We start from the raw sequence: 20,389 nt of genomic DNA on the forward strand, positions 1-20,389 counted from the left end.
AATCAAAGATGAAAATAAAACATCTCTGATATTGAATTATATGAGGCCATGGCCTAGTTAGTTCTCACTGTCACTGGGTCCTAATCAAATAAATTAACTGGCCTCCAATATGTAACTGAAAACCAAATACAAGACTCCAGTTACCCAAGTTTCTGGTTTAACAGCATTAGCCGAATATCAAAAAGGCTGCCCAAGGAAGGCACCTCAGCCAAGACATTTCATGTATAACTGTTGTCTGTATGACTAAAAGGTCAAATGGCTCTCAAAAAGTGCAAACTACCCATACAGAGATATATCATATCTTCTCAATGTGACAAGGCTTTAACCTGAACCAGGAAGAATCAGGGACGCTTCCTGGCCATCTACAGTTCCTAAATCCGACATGCAAGGGCAGTAACAATTTTCTTATACAAGACACCTGTTTCACCAAGTCTTTTCTGCTGATCCCCAAAGAAATATCTAATGTAATTTTAAAGTTCAATTCACAAGCTAACATACAATACTACAGGCTGTCACTTTCCCAAACTTGTGCTGATCTATCATCTAATACATCGTGATGAGCTTCCAATCACTTCATTTACTTCTGTACTGGCAATCTCTCAAGTACCCATTCAGCAGGTCACTCTAGAGGTCTTGCTGAGGATGGAGAAATTTTAAGATCTTCAATCTTGTTTTCAGGTATAATGCGCCTGCCATCAAAATAAAAGTGGTTAATGGTTTTTCCATTTCTTTTCCATTACAGAAATAGATGAATGGAGAGAGGATTGAAAGAGGATTGGAGAGGATTGAAAGCTGGACACTGGTACAGTAGGTGGTTCTTGCATTTATTTAAATCAAATGTTCTTCCATGCTCTTTATTCAACCCCTCTCCTGTTCTCTTCTTCTTCTCCTGCTTCTACTTGGGACTATGAATCCAAATCCAAGACTTATGGCAGCAAATTGGTTAAGGAAAAAATGTTTGAAAAATCAGATTAATCTAGTTGAAGTCATTAAAACGGAGTTTTCAGAGACAACCCTAGCACGTCGGGCATTTGCACAGGGATTCACACCTCAATTACGTTTTCATAGTGCCTTTGGGTAATCACAGTGATGGTGACGGTGGTGGTGGTGATGATAACAGGATTGTGAGGGAAAGGAGGAGATGTTGAGGAAGAAATTATGAATTGGAAGACTCAGCAAACATAAACCTATGACACAACAAAACAAGCGTGTTACACAGACACCAAATTGACGAAAGATAAAAATCAAAGGAAGACAGTATAGACGTTGTAATGTGAAGCTTAAATTAACTTCATAAATTGAAATTTATGATAGGAAATTAAAGCTTGTTAAAGTGAACTAAATATGGCCTAAGAAGAACTCCAAACTTCTGTATTTGAGTCCTTGTGTCATTTGTTGAAGACAAAACCCCTTTCTCTTCCCCCTTTAATGAATATGATTAAAGTATAGCAGAACAAGCACATCCTTGCCACCCAAACAAGATGTTTACAAAGAAGCAAAAATCTGTGTACTTCTCTGCTTGGTTTCGGAAACATTAAAGTCAACACTTACAAATCTACAATACAGAGAATTGGAAAGGAGCGTTAACTGGCTCAGGTGATTCCAATTTAACTTATCTTGTAACAGCTTAGGCAGGGAATCTGTTTCTATTAAATTCCAGAAACCACCAGAGGGAAGGAGCAGAGTTAGGGGTTATAAACTTTTAAGGGCAATATACAAATAAAATAATAATAACTTGAGAGCTTTTTAAATGAAGAGAAATAAAAACTGCCCAGCTAATTTGCTTTTAAAATAAATCATTAGAGACATACAATTCCTCAATAAACACTGCAAACAGCACAAAATAAACCTTATCTCTTACCCTGGCCAAAGGGAGAAGTAAGAAAAGGGAAAGAAAAAAGTAGAGAAATATAAATCAAAGAAGAAAGGTAACGTTAAAAAAGAAAGAGGCAGAAAAAGCATGGATACGACTGATAGGGGAAAATGGGAGAGAAGTGCAGCAAAAGAGAATAAAATCAGACTGGGACAGTTGCAGTAGATTCTTGGGGAAATGTATTAATTAAACTGCTTTGGCAATCCTAGCTTTTCATTTCATCAGTGGGCATTACCTGTTATCACTGCACTTTGAAATGCCAATTTAGGTCTTCAGCGTGGAGTCACTGATTTAAAGCCCCTGTTTTGGAAATGTTTTCTTAGCTCTGAATGGGTCAGATTTTCTCTGGCCAAAGTGCATTAAGCCTGCAAGAGGTAATTATTCTCTTCACACCCAGCCCAGAGATGGCTTAAAGCAGAGGTTCTCAATCCTGGCTGCATGTCAGAATCACCGGGAGAGCATTAAAATAAAATACTGATGTGCTGTTTTCTCTGGACTAATTATTAAAATAAAATACTGATGTGCTATTTTCTCTGGACTAATTAAATTACATCCCTTCAGAAATATAGAATGGCTTCTAGAGTGTGGGTACACAAGATTTTTACATGGTTACATTTTGTTTTTACTCTATTTTCAGCTCGTTCTTCAGGGAACAGAGTTTCTGAGAACTGAGTATGGAGACATATTCTTGCTGCAGACTTGAATACACTTAACTTTTTGTAAGATGTGTGCATGAGTTAGACTCCAGAAAAAAACACACACTGCAGCAGCAGCAATTCAGCATTGCATGAAGCACAGCTCAGCTTCACTCTCTTCTCCACTGCCAGGCCCACCCAGCAACACAACTCCTTGTAGTGCCTTTTAACTGAACATTTTTGTTCAACAATGAACTGTTCCAGATTGTTAAAGTTTCAGGGAAACTAAACTGCATTTTGCTAAAAATCAAACCAGGAAGAGAAAGTCCTTCAGGAACTGTAAACAGTCAGAAATTATTTTTAAAACGGCCCTTCCCCACTGGTCTTATTTGAAGAATCCCAGAACCTAAGAGGTGGTTATTACTGAGATCTGCCAACTCTGAGAGAGCCAAAGCATTATTTGTATATAATCCCATCAACATCCTTGAGAGTTACCTGCAGTGGAGAAAAACACGCATGAAGATCAGTGTCAACTATGGCCTAATGTGAAGATTCACAAAGAGGATCTCTAGGAATGGACTTCATGTAATTATGGACTTGTTTATTGTGGCAGCTTGGAATCTTGTTTCATTTACCTTTGTTAATAATCACTAGTGTATCACTAGCTGGTAATAAAAAACATCCAGGAGCATAAAAGCTAGACAGAAAACCAGAAATAGAGACGAAACAACTAAACTAAACTGAACTAAACTAGGCTTTTCCCAGATTAACCACAGGAACTTCTTTTTTGATGATCCAAGTAGAGGTGCCCTGTGAGACAGACTGGTATTCTGTCTCATGGCGGAGTTATTGCCTTGCCAGAACTAGAACAAAGTGTGTAGCGCTTTTCATATAAATTTCATTTAAAATGAATTTTTGTCCTAAACCTTCCTTTATCTACTTCCTTTAATGCTCAGTGAGAGGAAAATAAATGCTAGCATTGATTCTACCCCTTCTCCCAAAGAACGCTTGTTAATCCTTCCCAGGATGCTGGGAAATGCCATGTCATAGCCCACAGGAAGGAAAAGCCCAAGAAGGCTAAAATTGCCTGTATTTCTAAGAAGGGCTGGGGCGGAAAATCTGGGCTGGCACACAAAAGCCAGCAGAATGTAATTGTTTGTGAGGTTATGCAGACCTATGTCATACTCAGCTGTGTGACCTTGAGCAAAACACTTAATCTCTCAAGCTCATGTTTCTCATCTATAAAGGATGTTCAGTAAGATTACTTAACTCAGAGGATCGCGGTGAATATTTTACAATTTAATAATGAATGTAGACTGCTCAACACAATGCCTTACACAAAGTAAATACACAATTTATTCATTCATTCAACAAACACTGAATGAGTGCATAGAATGTTCCAGGCAATGTTCTATAGTGACTGGGACAACCAATGCAACAGGCAAAAATTCCTGCTTTTATACTACTTGCCATCTATTGTTCATAAACTGGATAGTATTTTAGATAGTGATGACTGCTGTGGAGACTACATGAGAGAAGGGGGATGGGGAATGGGAATCATATGCTATTTAAACAGAGTAGCCAGCAAAGACCATACTGATTCGGTGAAATGTGAGTAAAAAACTGAAGAGGTGAGGGAATGAGCCATGCAGAGTAATTGCAAAGGCCCAGATGGAGAAGCTTGTCTGCTGTGTGTTGGCAGGTCAGCACAGAGGCCAGCACGGAGGCCAGCATGGAGGCTAAGAATGGGGAGAATCAGGAGGAGACAGGATCAGGGAGGTAAGGGCATAGCTCACTAGGCAGGGCTTCCAAGCTTTGCTTTTACACTGAGTGAACTGGGAAGCAGCTGAAAAGGTCTAGGAAGAGGAATGACATGATCTGATTTACAATTTAACAGGATCATATTAGGATGGTTTGCAAAAGAGATTGGGCAGAAACAGAGAGAAGAGTTAAGAGACTGATGCAATAATAGAGGTGAAAGTTTATGGTGGCTTAAACAAGATGATGACAATAAAAATAGGAAGATGTGACCAGATAGAGTCTAAAAGTATTTTGAAGGGAGTCAACAGGATTTACTAATGAATTGAAATTGCAATGAAAGAAACAGAAATTAAGAATGACTCTACAGGTTTTAGCCTAAGCAACTGGAATAATTGCCTTTAATTGCTGGGAAAGACTAAAGAAGATGCAGGTTTGGGGAGGGCAAGTTGTTGGGGAATAACTGGAGCTCATTTTGGGACATGTTAAATTTTGCATTCGTTTTCAACATCAAGTGGAGATATAAAGCAATCAGTAAAATATTAATCTAGGCTGAAATCAGATGTAAACATGGACATTACTTCTACATAGATGCTATCTAAAACCACAGAACAAGATCAGTTCACTAAGGCAGTGAGTATAAACAGAAAGAAAAGTCCATGAAGAGAGTCCTGGGACACTTTAATGTTTAGAACTCAGGAAAGTGAGGAGAAACCAGCAAAGAGAGAATTAGAGGAAATCCAGGGGATATATACATAATGTAAACTTCCTATGCATTAAATTTGTTCACCTTATTATGGGGGTAGCCATGCATCTATTCATTTAGTATAGCAAAACAGTTAAGAAAATAGGCTCTAGAATGAGATTAACCTGAATTCAAATCCAGATTCCCTCACTTACCAGCTCTGAGACCCCAGGAAGTTACTTAACTTTGCTGTCCCTGCTTTCTTGAACTATGAAATAAGGAGAATAGCACCAACCTTATAGAATTGTGAGAATTAAGTGAAGCTTTGTATCTAAAGCATAGGGCTTGGTATACCAAAAGCTCAATATAGAATGGCTATGGTTTCTATAATTATTATTCATGAAGGACTTTTTAAGCACCTATAATGGATGCACAAATAACCATGTCAGGTACAGGGAAGCGGATTCTACCTCAGAAGGATAACAACCTAACCAACAATAAAAGATACACAAAAATTTCAAAAAACATTATACAGACCATGGTCCCCAAGACAAGCTCTTTGAGGACAGTGACATTTTCTGTATGGTTTATACAATATCCTTAGTGAGTGGGACATGGCAGAGAGCTGGCTCGCAAGTGTTTCATGAATGAATGAATCAGATTGAGACGAAGAAACACTTTCAGTTCGTAGCAGAAAGAGATTACTGGGAGTTGAAACGGACAGAGGACATTTCATTCACAGGACAGGAAGAAAAGTTTTAGGTAATTCTTTTTCATGCAATGAACCATAATGTACATAAATAGGAAAGGTGGAAGAATAGTCTGAATTATAAAAAACTATAGCCTTGGAAATTATTGAATAAATCCTGGAAACTAAGTAGACAGGAGGATCGTTTTTGCTGCCGTGTCTTGTTTTAGAGAAGTTTATTTTGTTTCATGTTTTTCACTGATAGAATGCAAACCTTTTCATGAGAGATAACACAAATAAAAGCTAAATGTCATTGAGCTCTTCCTATGCCAGGCATTCTTGTAAGCAATTTATATCCAGTTACTCCTCAAAATAATCCTACAAGATAGATATTACTCCCGCTTGATAGATGAAGTTTGAACAATACAATTTTAATTAACACTTCTAAGTGGTAGAATTGGAACTGATACCTCTGTGAGACCATAACTATTACAGCACTTCCTATGGGGACCATATGAGTCCAGGAGCCAAAATACTGACAGATTTTCAATGACTCTTTTGGGTAAACAAAGCCATAAAACAGAGAATGTAGTCAAATTAATGATAAAAATGATAGTCAAGATCACTCCTCTGGCTTACTTGATTTTAAGTAAATCAGTGTAGAAGGTATTTTCTAAGTTGGTTTGGTAGTTCAGATATTTGTGAATGAAGTAAATAAATGAATGAAACCAGTGCATTCCTAAAATGCCTCAATTTCTGAATGACCTGGTGTTTCCACATTCTGGAACATCAAAACTTATCTAGGTCTTCTTTTCTTCTCTATAAAGAATAGGAATTGTTATTACTTTTGAGAAGTAAATAGCTATCTTTTTTGTAACAAGGCTTTTGTAAGAAGCTTTCTTACAAAAGGAAGGATTTCTAAGAAACATTTGCATCTGTTTTGGTAGAATAGTTTCTATGCAACACTGCATTGCCTTAGAGCAATGCTTAGTGATTATTAATATATGTAAAAAATGAAAAAATAAAATACGTTACACTGAAACCCATTGACTCGAATGAGCCAAAAGACATATGCATTTGTTTTCCCCAAAATGAAAGACCAGGACAATGACACCACACCAGGCACCTGTGCACATGCAGGTGGGAGCTGGAGCCAGTAGATGTCATACATTGTCTTTATTAGCATGTTCCACACTACATCACTCCACAAGCCAAGCAGGGCTGCACACTGCCTACTTTCTAAGTAGTAAGACATGTAGGAAGTTGTTTTCTAGGTAGGGAGTATTCCCCCACCAGTCTATTAAATTTGCAATTTCATAGACTAAAAAAAATAATTTAGCAGCATTGAATAGTTTTTGATTTGAAAAATAATAAATATGCATATTAGAATATTTAGAAAATACAAGTAAACACACACACACAAATTAACATCAAAGTCATATTGCCACTACCCAGTGATAACCCCTTAGATCCACTACCCAGTGATAACCCCTTAGATTCACATAATTTTTAAATCAAAATATAAGTCATTTGGAGAGATAATAGAGCTGTGGCTGGCTGTATTGTTTCTGTTGGTACTCTTTTCACATTACTCTAAAATCATTTTGTGACTTTAAGGTACTAAGGCTTAGTCACAATTCTTCATTTTACAATGAGAAAACTAAGGTTCAAAGGAGAAGAATGGCTGGCTGAAGAGCACACGCTGCTTGGCTCTGGAAAGAACTTAACCGCTGACATTTTAACTCCTGTGCTAACCTTCCAAGGCAATATCCCACTGTTCTATCTCTATGCCTTTGGGTCTTTACAGTGTTTTGCTTTTCAAATTTCCCTATAAATTTGAAATACCCTAGTTAAGCTTTGGGTTAGAAAATTTCAGTGAGTATTCTTCCCAGATGCAGGCCCTTTGAGGGAACCATAGAGCACTAATGAGTAAGATATCACCCTAGTCCTCAGTTCAGCCCCACTCCTCATGTGGCCCTTCTTTCCTATCACAGCCCCTAGGGTCCTGCCTGTTTCCCTTTAATATCTTGAATTCTACCACCATCTCCTTTCTTTTGGAGTTAGTAATCATTATATCAACAATTGATTGACTGCTTAATATATGCCAGGTGCCATACTATACATACATAATCTAATTTAACCCTTATGATAACTTTGTGTTCAGTTTATTATCTCTATTTTCTAGAGATAGAAATACAGGAGGCAAGTTCCCAAGGTCACAAAAAAGTAAATGCTGAACTCAGACTTGAAACTAGGATTGTCCAACTCTCAACTCTCTCTTCTCCTGTCTGGATACTGAGAAAGATGAACTCTTCCAAGTTCTTGCCATCATGGCTGTTCTTGAAATCCTTTTAGTGTCAAGAGTTTTACTGTAGATCACTATGGGGAAATTGGAAAGAGAAAATTAAAGCAACTGATACAACTTTGGACTTAGTCCCATTTTCAAGGTTTAGCAGCCCAATTTAGTAGCTGTGTAATCTGACCTTCGGTAAATTACTTGAACTTCTGAGCCTAATTTCCTTTTATGCAATTACGAAGTTTTGAGCATCTTCCCCAAAACTAGAGTACCTATACAATTTACCATTAGAATCAGTAGAGTTTGAAAGTGAAATGGGGTTCTGTTAATAATTTTGGTGGTACAACAGGTGGGAAACAGGAGTTGCCTGAGCAAATCAGTACCTATGGTCCTTTAAAGGTAATGTCAAAGAACCTGCCACATGGTCCAGCATACAATTTTAGGGTTTCAACATTTTAGATTCCTTTCTTTTCCATATACATGAAGCATCAAACAGCATAGTGGTTTTCAACTAGGAACAATTTTGCCAACCAGGGGAAATTTTGCTTCCCAGGGAATATTTGGCAATACGTGGAGATATTTTTGGTTGTCACAAGTGGGGCAGGGGATGTTACTGGCATCTAGTGGGAAGAGGTCAAAGATGATGCTAAACATCCTACAATGTACAGGACAAGCCCCTACAACAAGAATTATTAATCCTCAATGGCAACAATGCCAAGGTAGAAATTTGGTGAAATTGTATTCCTCAACACCAGAGTAGAAGACATGGTAGAGAAAGTCTGCTGCCAAGGACGCAAGTTCAGTTTGCTTCTCACAGTTTAATTGAGGGTCAGCCCAAACATGAAGCTAATGAAATCAGCCCATTTGGAATTCAAGAGAAATGGAACATTATTTTGATAGTTTAATTACTATAAACAGACTTGCAAACGGGCCTATCACCACCATGAAATCATCTCACATCTCAGAGACAACTTGCTATGCAAGAAAACAAGAGGCCAAGTACCATGTACATAATGAAATTTGCATGCATTCAAAGAACAGCAGTTCGTGTGCAATTTACACAGGTGCTTCTCTAAAGATATGAAACTATAATTAGCAATAATAAAGCTTTCATCTGACTTGCCTTCCCTAAGACGTGCTCTGATAATGAAAATAAGTTTAATGTTTTAAGCCCCATGCCTAAAATAAAGCAACTATTTGGGGGAACCAAAGTTCTTTGAAAGAGAATGAGCAATTATCCACAACTCTATGGGCCATAATTAATTGATCATTCATGGCATTTTCACACTCGCAGATAAACATGAAAGAGATATTGAAGTTTTAAAGCTCTCTTCATATTCACACCCCACCCCCACCCCCAGCCCCATCAAGCCAAGTTTCAGTATTCAGTGTTGCATTCAGAGTATGCAGCTTGGCTGAGGAGACTGGCTGTAAGACTGAATATGTAAACTCATATTTATCTCAACTCTTAAGGCAAATATAGTTCATTAAAATACAGTTGCAAGCAAAACATTATCTCTGTTTCTCTGTGGAAAGAACATTTGGTAGTTGTGAAAGTCTAAAAACTACAGTAAAGAGATTTTAACTCTCTCTCTGTGTGTGTGTGTGTGTGTGTGTGTGTGTGTGTGTGTGTGTGTGTTCTAAGTTTCTTTCTGCTCTATCAGCTGGCTCCTCCTTACCAGGAAGGATTTTTTCCTGATTATCATGAGAGTGAACCAGTTCAAACAGCTCCACAGATCACTGCTATTTGGTACAATACAACGTCCAGTTGGCCAACTGCATGAGCTCTTAAGATTAGTGGTTGTTTATGGGCTTCCTACAGTGGTGTATCTTCTGAGCAGGAAAGGGAATGAAAGGCACCTGTTCAGAGGCCCTCCCACACAAAGATGTATTTTCTGACATAAATCTATGTATCCAGGCAGAAAAAGTGGAGAGGGGCAAGAAGGAGTGATGTCTTCCAGCTACTGCAGATGAGGGAGAGGAATAAAAAGTGATACCAACTGGGGAGACAGAGCAGCTTAGATGTGCAGAAGCTTCAAGAAATAGCACATCTTGAGTTAGGCTAATAAGGAGAAGTTTCTACTTTCAACCTGGGAAGCACTTTTCCTGATCTGCTTTGTCATCTTTTAAAAACTAACCTTCCAAAAAAAGAAAGAAAAAATAAACTAACTTTCTTCTCAGATGGCTTCAGATAGAATTAATCATTCCAATCTGGTGCCACCATAGTAGAGCATATACAGTTCTATTACACTCGTTGGACTATATAGTAACAAATTTACTTATTGCCTGTGAGTTCACTTAGAGCACTTTTGATTTCCCACTGCTCAACGCTGTGTCTGGCATAAAGCAAGGCATGAAATAAAGCTTTGACCAATTAAATTAAAATTATATGAGAACCACACAATAATGTTGTATTGGTATGCTATTGTTCTGAAGTATAGTCAATTACATAATGGTTAACAGCTACCAAGCACTTACTAAGTGCCAAGTACCATTCAAGGTGCTTATTAATTGGCATATAGTATTTTTATTTGTGCATGTTAATTGACGTATAACCATATAAGATGAATACTCATATCTCCATTGTATAGTTTAGTTAGCTAAGGCATAGAGAATTGCCTGTGGTCACATGGCTAGTAAATGACAGGTAAGGACTCAAAGTAGACATTCTAGCTGCAAAGTCTAAATTCTTAACTATTGGCAAATATTGATACAAGAGATTTCCAAGGAAACTGAACAGAGAATAATCTAATGGTGGTTGATATTGTTAAGTGCGGGGCTTATTAGGCTAGAAACCTGGAACAGAATTCAGGTGGGCCCAGGGGCTAAGCTAAGCCATTCAGGGTGCTCATCACCTCCTCAGAGTTCTCTGCATCCTAATGCAGCTCATCCTGCTTGGCCCTGGAACTCTGGGACAGGGTTAAATAAGATACATCATTGTGTCTCAACCACAGCAGTATTGGCATTTGGGATCAGATCATTTGTTGTTGTTGGGAGCTTGTCTTGTGCTTGTAGAATGTTTAGCAGCATTGGTGGCCTCTACACACCAGATGCCAGGAGCACTCCCTCCTTCCCCTGTGGTTGAAACAGGAAAAAATGTCTTCAGACATTTTCATATGTCCCCTGAAAGGTAAAATTGCCCCCAGTTGAGAACCACTAAGATACACATAGCCCCTAATTTGACAAGAATGCCTCGCAGAGTGCAGAATGACTCTTTTCTACCATCAGAGTATACCATACTGTGCCTGGAATGACCCTTCTTGGGCCGCATATACTTGTGCATTCTTCCCCGACTGGATGTCAGCAGGATAAGATGCGGTATTAAAGTTCAGCTGTGTTTTATTCACTGCTTGGGATCCAATGTTCCTATGTAAAAGCTCACTCATTTAGAGAAAAAGAAATACTACTTCTAGGTTTGCCCTAGAATTAGAAAATTTAATCAGACTAACACACCCTAGGAGGTAAGAAAAGCAATTATAATCATTTCCATTTAAAAGAGCATGAACATGCAGCTCAGAAAGGTTAAGTGATTTGTCCAAAATCACAAAGCTAGTTCATGTTAGAGCTAGAGCTCAAGCCCAGACCCTTTTATCTCAAACTTTATTATATCTCCCTGCCACCCGCAGGGGAGTACAGCTTTCAAAAGACCAATTAAAGCAGAAAGATAGGTGAAAACTTCCCAATTGCAATCTGATGACTAAATCATCTTCAGTAGAGTGGGAGATGTCCAAACATTAGGAATACTTAAAACGAAGTAGAACACAGAGCTGAATAGGAAGCAGCCTCTGCAGATGAGAAATGAATAAGGATCCTGCCACATAGCATCCATCTCTAACTCATACCATTTGGTAAATAATAGATCTAAGCATTCCTGCAGTAAACCCACTCGCTAAAAATTTCCAAGTGCAGCTGAACAATCACTGAAAATACACATCTTCTCTTGCACCAGCCTGTAGGGAAATAACAGCACATTACCCACTGGTCTCATGTTGACAGGGGCACCCAGGACCTCTTTTGCCAGCAGGAGGTCGTAATCTAATGTGCCTAGCACATTGAAACAGCAGTGACAACAGCCAGACTGACAGAGAGGAATTCTTCTCTCTGAAGAATTAGATATTCTCCTAATCAGGATGATCAAACCCAAACATCTGACACTGCTGTAGCCACAACAGCAGTAAGTTTGTTCCCAGTCACTATCAGTCTAACAGATCACTCTTTGTGCCCACTGGCCAAAATGTTGCTTGTAGTTCCATAAACTCCAGCACAGCTCTTATAGGATGACAGAATCTGTAACAGCATGGCCTCTAATTCCCATGGTCAAGTGTACTCCTTTGGAAGTTATAAGGCCTATGTTAGTATTAAAGTGTTTGATCATTCATTCATTGAACATGTATTATTGAAACCTATTCTATCCTAGTTTCTGGGCTAGAAATGCCAAGAGAAATAAGAAAGGATTCTCTTCCCAAATATCTTGCATAATTAAAGAAAATACAAATATACAAATATATAATTGAATATGTCAGTCAAGCCTGATAAATAAGGCTGAAATGCAGCAGGATCAAAGAGGACTCTCCAACTGTGACAAATTGTGCCTAGGATCTCAGAGGCATGGATGAAAGAAAGATCTCCCCAGCAGATGGAATAGCAACAGCAAAGACACAGAAGTATGAAATACTAGAGCAAGTTTTGGGTTCCTTTTGAAGTTCAGTAGGGCTACAGCAGAGGCTATGAGTAGGTAAGTCATCAATCATGGTAGACTTCATTCTTTCATTCCAACAAGCTGATTTCCACTTCCCCTCACAGATAAGGATGATAGAAGGATGGGGAGCTCTTCGTGATAAGAAGAAGAGAGACATGATCAAGTTTGCATTTAGAAATAGTATTCCTCTAATAAAATAAGGAATGGATATATCATGCAAGCAAGACTGAGAATAGAGAAGGCTCCCAATAAGGGTGTATAGAATAGAATGGAGCTCATATTCCAGTAGTGGACACAAAATATTAAGAAAGGAGTATATTTCAGGTATATACCTGAAGTATAGCTTCAGGTATATTTGTTTTTCAGTTAATTCTCTGAAGCTGGTACCATAATTCTCTGCATTAAACTGATGAGAACATTGCACCACTCAGGGTGTGGCTAGAAAAACAGAAGCCACTCCATGTACTCCAGGTTTAAAAAATAGGTAATTAGAGATAATCATAACATTGGGAAGAACTAGGAAAGCAAAAGCTGGGAAGCAGCCACCAGCAATCCTAGGCTGCAGGCAGCAAAAAAGTCACTTATTTTAAGAACTCACTAGCAAGCCTCTAAAAGTTTTAAGAATCTCCAGGAAGCTTCTACCACTGTTTGGAGCTACAGCAGCAAACAAGTCATTCTCAAGAGTTCCCTGGGAAATGACTGTGGCTCTCACATTTGCCCAGGTGTCTGGCTGAAACAGCTTCTGGAGAATGGTGGCTCCTCCTTTCCTGCCTCCCAACATTTGTGCCGGTGCCCGTCATTGGCCATCTCTAACACAAAATCATATGGGGAAAGAAATGCTGGGAAAGTGTTCTTGTTTCTCTGCAATATGATGCAGAAGGGACCTTTAGAAGGGAATGGTGGTGATGATGCCAGGTGGATAACATGGAATCCAGCATAAAAACTGAGGCAAAGGAAATTTAGAGACTTTCCCAAGAACAGCTAGGAATTGAGACCAGAGAAATTAAATAATTTGCCCAAGGTAATATAGCTCATAAAAAGTAGAGCCAGGATTTTGGACTTATGCAGTCATATTATAATGCTTACCAATTTTACCACTATGTTGATATGGGAAGTTAGGGGGGAAAAAAGAGAGTAAGCCCCTGAAAGGTTTCAAGTTGGAAAATGACCTTAGGTGCTGTTAAGTTTAGAATAGGTACAATCATGTACCAAGTAGAGATGTGGCCTGAAGGTGGAAATGATCAATATACAGGTGGGAAAGGGGTCACCGGAGGTTTAACAAGGATAGGACATGTGGCAGTATCCTGCATGTAGCATAGGAGTTTATCGGCTGTGGGTGCAAAGTGGGAGACTATAGCAGGCAAAGGTAATTTGAGGTAGGAGCACATTGTGTATAAAGGCACCAAGAGGCGACTGGGCATGATTTGTTACAGGAACTGTGATTTCTTTACTATGGCTAGAACAAAGGGTACGTGTGGATAAGAATGGAGAAAGAGACTAGAAAGGTGGTGGAACTAAATCATGGCAAACCTGAGGTGCCCTGCTTGGGAGTTTGGGGAGCTACTGACTGTATGAAGCATGAAAAGTTCATGTTTATAAAAATCACTCAGCCAAATGCATTGGAGGCCTAAGAAAAAGTAAGTAGTACGTTCACTTATTTGATTTATCCCAAAGCTTCTCTAGTTAATTTATCTTCACCTATTGAAAGGGAGAAAGTGAATGAATTAAGCTAAAGCTGATTTGTCATTTAAAACAAAGCATGTTATTACACTCACCTTGCCCTGGATGATCTTGTCGGTCCTAACACACAAGAGAGGAAGAAAGGTTAGGCTTCTGATATATTCGTTATCTGCTATCCATCCATTAGTGTCCAATAATGCCGATAAGCACCACAATGGCAGTCGCTTCTCATTGCAGGACCTGCAAGCTCGTTACTTTCTGCCGATACCAGACACACAAAAGGCAAACGCTACAAGACCCTACAGCTTAGCCCTCGGACACAAAAGCTCTACACATTGCATTCACACAAACCAGGACTAAATGGTCATTTATAAAGCAAAACAGTCACCCAGAAACGGTCACAATGCAAGGGTGATTAGCAGGCGGCTTGTGGGAATGGAGGATATGCTGTGTTGACAACAGGACGTGCCTGGCTTATGAGGGGCAATGGCATGTTTTAACTTAAATGCAATGTTAACACCTGTAAAGGAGAGTCATTTAGAGGGAAAGCACAGATAGGACTCTGGAATTGATTCTTAGTGGGAGGGAAAGGAGAAAGAACTAGAGGAGGGAAAAAAAAAATCTTGAAAATGGGCCCTACACTCCATTACCAAACAAAGGTGTTTCAGAAGCTGCTGACCTTTCCACAATGGCATTGATCCAGCCACACGGGGAAACAAAGCTGCAAATAAAATAAAGTCACCTCAGTATAACAGGTTAAAGCAAATTGTGAAAGGAAGAAAGAAGCTGACCTTGAAAGGCAAATACATTGTCAGGCCAGCACCACCTGGACAGGCATTTTTAACCAAGGTCACTCTAAGGTAGGAACTACTATGAGCACAGGGAAAAGGGTACCGATTTACAGAGCAAGTCATGAGCCCACGTATCAAGTAATCACAGCAGTAATTTCAACGGCGAGGATGAATCTCTGCTTTTCCTCCCTTTTCTGGGCTTTTCATTGACAACTTTGCTTCATTCACACTTGGTTCTCTAGGGGCTTGTTCATTCTTTGTACAGGCATCCCAGTCATATATGAAACTAATATATTCATCAAACTCCTGATGTTAAAGCTGCAAGAAAATTGAGCAGTACACTCACAGAATAAGGGGAAAAGGAAGAAGAAAGAAAACTGGTAAACAGAAAGAAGACTTGTCAAAAGACAGTTACCTTAAGAAAAAGAGAATTGACATGAAAAGAAAAGATCCAGAGATCTAAAAAAGTGAACGAAGTTCAAGTCAGTGAACAAGTATGTTCAGTGATAAGTGAAAATCAAGAAAAAGAAACTATCTGATAAATACAATGGGGAAGTTCAGCTGATGAAAACAAGAGCCAAAATCAAGACTATTTTTCTCAGAAGTACTTTAAGAGGTTCATCATAATGAAATAACCACAACGAGGGCAGGGAGACTATAACTTTGCTTGAATATTAATTTCATCATATATGTTGATTATAAGATTTCAAGTTAATTAAATTGGATAAACTAATTACATTCGCCATCCAATATTCTTTGTTTATTCAATCAACATTATTGGGCAGCTAACATAGCACCATGTTAGACACTGGGTTTACAAATATGTATAAAACATAGTGTCTGCCCTCCAAGAGTTCACAGTACCCTCAGATTAGAGCAGTTTGCAGGCAAATAATTACAGAAATATAAGTGCTGAAACCAGGAGGTAAGCAGGCATTGAGTTATGGGTTTATCAACCCTGTGAGTATAAAACCTATATTCGTTTTGTAACCTAGTTTTGGTTAGGAAAAGTTCAGACTCTCTGAGGAATGCCAGCACTACTGGGCTGAGAAAGTGGTACATTCAACTACATTTCTTCATTAAGCTGTCTTAGAAAGGATCTTTCCCACTTAGTGTTCAAACAGAATTTACAGTGTGAACAGGGAGAAAAGAAAAGGAAAAGAGAGCAAGCTTGGCTCTACCCCAAGAATTTCTATTTTAGAACATAGGAAGACCTGCAGGGCACATGGCTTGATGCAATCTGCCAAGTGGAAGCATCGAGTCATAGTCAAAGGCAGTGAGAGTGCAGGCCACCCCTACTCAGAATCCCAGTTGCGTATTACATCAAATCCAACTGAATCATTGAGTTGACTCAGTTGAGTCAAACCTAAAACCCCTGTCAGAAGAGTCAACTGAAACAGCCTCCATTTGCCAAAGTTGGAACAATTAGAGAAACAAAATAAAGCAGTATTGTATTATAACCCTAAGTGTAAAATAAATATCAATGAGTCTTCCTCCTCAATACACATAACCCCAGCCTAATTATAAGAAAAAAATCAGACAAATCTAAATTGAGCGATATTCTAAAAAAATACCTGACCAGTACTCTTCAATATTGTCAAAATCATCAAAAGCAAAGACACCGTCACAGGCAAGGAAAGCCTAAGGAAATATAATGACTAAATATAAGTGGTAGCCTGAATGGGATACCGGAACAGATAAAGGACAATAAGCAAAAACTAAGGAAATCTGAATAAAGGTATAGACTTTAGTTAAACACAGTGTATTAACATTGGTTCATTAATTGTAACTAAGTACTGTACTAAGATTATGTAAAATGTTAATAGTAAGGAAGACTGCAAGCTCTGTACACATCTTCACAATTTTTCTGTGACTCTAAAACTGTTCTAAAATAAGAAGCTCATTTAAAAAGAGAGAAAGAGGGGAAATACATCCTTGGCAGATAATGTAGGACCCATTTATTCCTCAGCAATCCATTTAGGCAGCTGCCATAGGCAGGTGATATCTTCTCCCGGCTGGTTACTTCCTTGGATGCCTTGTCCACAGCCCCGTGCTGCAGCTCTCCATTTTCACCACTTGCCTCAATATTTGGAACCAAATTGGCCCCTCTCAACCATCTCCAAGCAGCTCTAATCTTCCTGGGCACTGTTTCCTATACCCTGTGGCCAGAATGAGGGCTGGACTCAAGTGTCCATTCCAACATGGGGCATAAGCCAGCAGGTCCCAGCGGATGGCCAAAGTTCTGCTTATGAGGTCATAAAGAGGGCCATGATGCAATTGCCTTTGCAAAAATTAGAACAGTGATAAAATCGTGACAGTAAAAGAGATCTGACCTAACTGACTCAATCTTGCCTTTAACCTCCAAGCTGCCCTTTGTTCATTCTTGGGCTTAGGCCAAAGTAACTTGGGCAGGAATTTAATTTATAAGTTAACTTTGAAACAAAGATGATAACAGCCCTTCTCCAAAACAAATCCTTTCTTTCCTTGGAGACCAGACCACCTTTGTAAAAACAAACAAACAAAACAGCCCCAAGATTAGAAATTATGGCTCAGGATTCATGCAGCCAGAGGGCACAGGATTACTAACCTCCCCCCCCCCGCAATTGCTTCTATAGATAACATCACTACTATAAAGCCTAAGATTGGTGTTTGAGGTATTTTTCAGACCCTGCATTCTGATGGATCAGATGGTATCATTCAGACTGGTAAATGGGCTCATCTGATCTTGTGGTCCCTACCCAGGAACTGACTCTGTACAAGAGGACAGCTTCAACTCCCTATGATTTCATCCCTGACCCAACCAATTAGCATTCGCCATTCCCAACCTCTCTGCCCAACAGACTATCTTTAAAAACTCTAGCCTCCAAATTTTCAGGGAGGTTAATTTGAGTAATAATAAAACTCCAGCCTCCTTTTTAGCGAACTATATGTGCATTAAACTCTTTCTCTATTGCAATTTCCGTCTTGATAAATTGGCATATCTGGACAGTGGGCAAGAGGTTCTCATCAGGCAGTTACAATGGGAGAGACCACAGATCATAGCTTGTCCTAATAGATGCCAGCCAAGACTCCCATGTAGGATGGGGGTGAGCAGGTTTCTGATGACCCTAATTTCAAGACAATGGCCCTAACTGGGGAGAAAGAGAGGTCATGAAAGAAGAAAACTGTGTGGTCTTGAATGGAAGGCTGGCAGGGAGAACAACTCTGAATGTTGAACACAGACAATATCTAACATATGCTCTCAAGGTTGGAATAAACAAAGCAAACCATATGAAGATGTGCAAGGCCAGGATGCTGTAAAAAACAGCATTCTGGATGGAGCAGAGCACTCTCCTTACTGTAGCGTGGCAGCAACTGAAAAGTAGAGTGGCTGCAGTGGGGCTCAACTTGGGGGTTGCCTATGTTATTCGACATTGTGTTGGACTCTTAATGTGGAAGCCAGAGAAAACATAGGTCTTAACCCAAGAAGTGCTCTCAGCATGGTGCCCAGAAGCTCTTAGCACAGTGGTTGGCACCAAAGAGGTGCACAGAAAATAGTTTTCTATACTTCACATTACGGTGATGAATACAGTGATAGAAATAACTCTAGAAGTCGAACATGAAAATAAACACTGGTTTTATGCCTATTTGTGGAATGCTTATTGAATAGTTTATTGGATTTTCATTATGCGCTAAGTGGTGGAGGCAAGGAACAGAATCAGTGAGAGGGAGCTCACAGGCCTGTAGAAAAGGTAGACAACAACCAATTAACTATACACATGAGTGTGTTCACTAAGAACCTAAAAGAAATACTCTGCATGTACAGTAGGCACAAAGATGGAAACCTAAGATCCCCATTCATGGATGGACTTGCTGCCCAACTGCAGACAGTGTAATCAGCAGACATTCTCCAGCTGTCAGTTCTTTCAGGGTCCACTTCAGCTCCAGAGAGATGCCTGGTCTGAGGACACAATCTCCCCAGGGCAGTCTGCATCTGGCAAGGGGAGCCAGGTAGAGGTATAAAGGTATAAGGGTCTGGTTATTTTGGTCCAAGATAGGAAACTCAGGTACAGTATTTGTTACTGATCTTTGTCATGCTAGAATTATAATTTCTTCCTCTTCTCTCTCTGCTTAATCCTGCTTCCTCCCCTTTCCTTTCACAGGTGTTGATCACTAATAAATCTTCTGCACCCCTAATGCCAGCTCGGCAGTATCTGCTTCCAGAGAATCCAACTTGTAACAGGAAGAAAGGGACTTGTCAATGACAATGAATAACAAATAACTCTGGGCTAGACCAGGAGATCCAGAAAGACTTCATCATAGAGGATATTCTTGGGTTGATTTCTGCATTTGATTAGATTTTAAGGAAGCAAAGATAGGGGAAATAAAATTGCCAGCTGGGAATTAAATACACAAAATCCACATACAATGAGTGAGATTAACCATCTGGGGAAATAAAGCTAGAAAATGTCTGTAAATGTGTGACTGAGGTAACCAGGAACATTGAAACCCCCAATCAAGGTGATTTGGGAGTAATTTCAAGGAAGGAAAAGTGCAGTGTGATTGTAATTTGCTAAGCAGAAGGAAGTCTAATCAATGGCATTGTACCCTGTTTAGAGACAGACTGAACAGAAAGGGGGCTGGGCAGCCCAAGGTAGAACAGTACTTTACAAGGTGACTCAGCTCAAGACTGGGGAAGCTAAGGGCGGTTTGCTGAAAAAAAAAAATTTTTTTTTTTTTCTAATTATCTGGGGCAGGGAAAGGGAGTATTTTTGCCTGCCTTAAAAATTCCCTAGTAAAAAATGTTCCTAGTCAAGCTTTATGGCATCTCACTTTTCAAAAGAGCCCTTCAGCTTTACTCCCTATTTAGCCTATTTTTAAGGTGTATAGTTCTAGGCACTTTAAATATATTTTGTTGTTCACCCTCACTTTCTAGACAGTGAGTATTACCACTTTGATTTTAAGGAAGAAGGAAACCAGGGTCCTAAATTGTAAATTAATGTGTCTGCAGTCAGCTGTTAGGTCAAAGAATGGAGATTTTGCACACTGGTCTATTATGCCCCAGGCATTGGGGTTTATAACTGCAAACTCATTCCTTTCAAACCTCACCTGAAGCTTACAGTTGATCCTAGCTCTATTGTATTGGAACTTGGAAAGAGAAGGAGAAAGGCAGGCAGGGTGGAGCAAGGGGTAGTTAGCAAGCTGAATCCTCACTATAAAAGAAAGGCAATAGATAATAAATAAAATTGTATAAAATATAGCAATACAAGCACATTATTAGAAGAAAAGAATGGAAGTAAACAGT

At 39.2% G+C, this 20,389-nt stretch overlaps 1 protein-coding gene and 1 long non-coding RNA gene across 3 annotated transcripts in view; both read right to left on the minus strand.

Moving 5' to 3' along the window:
• NELL1 (neural EGFL like 1) overlaps positions 1-20,389 on the minus strand; it is a 926,144-nt gene that overhangs the window by 548,560 nt on the left and 357,195 nt on the right. The gene's annotated exons all lie outside the window — the stretch shown is intronic.
• On the minus strand, positions 748-15,037 carry LOC129048668 (uncharacterized). The gene is made up of 4 exons (XR_008511199.1): positions 14,994-15,037; positions 14,410-14,434; positions 7,936-8,018; positions 748-925 (listed from the first exon to the last, which is right to left on the minus strand). It is a non-coding gene; the product is annotated as an uncharacterized LOC129048668 (long non-coding RNA).

This window comes from Pongo abelii, chromosome 9 (genome assembly GCF_028885655.2).
Source record: "Pongo abelii isolate AG06213 chromosome 9, NHGRI_mPonAbe1-v2.0_pri, whole genome shotgun sequence".
In the NCBI taxonomy this organism is placed as follows: domain Eukaryota; kingdom Metazoa; phylum Chordata; class Mammalia; order Primates; family Hominidae; genus Pongo; species Pongo abelii.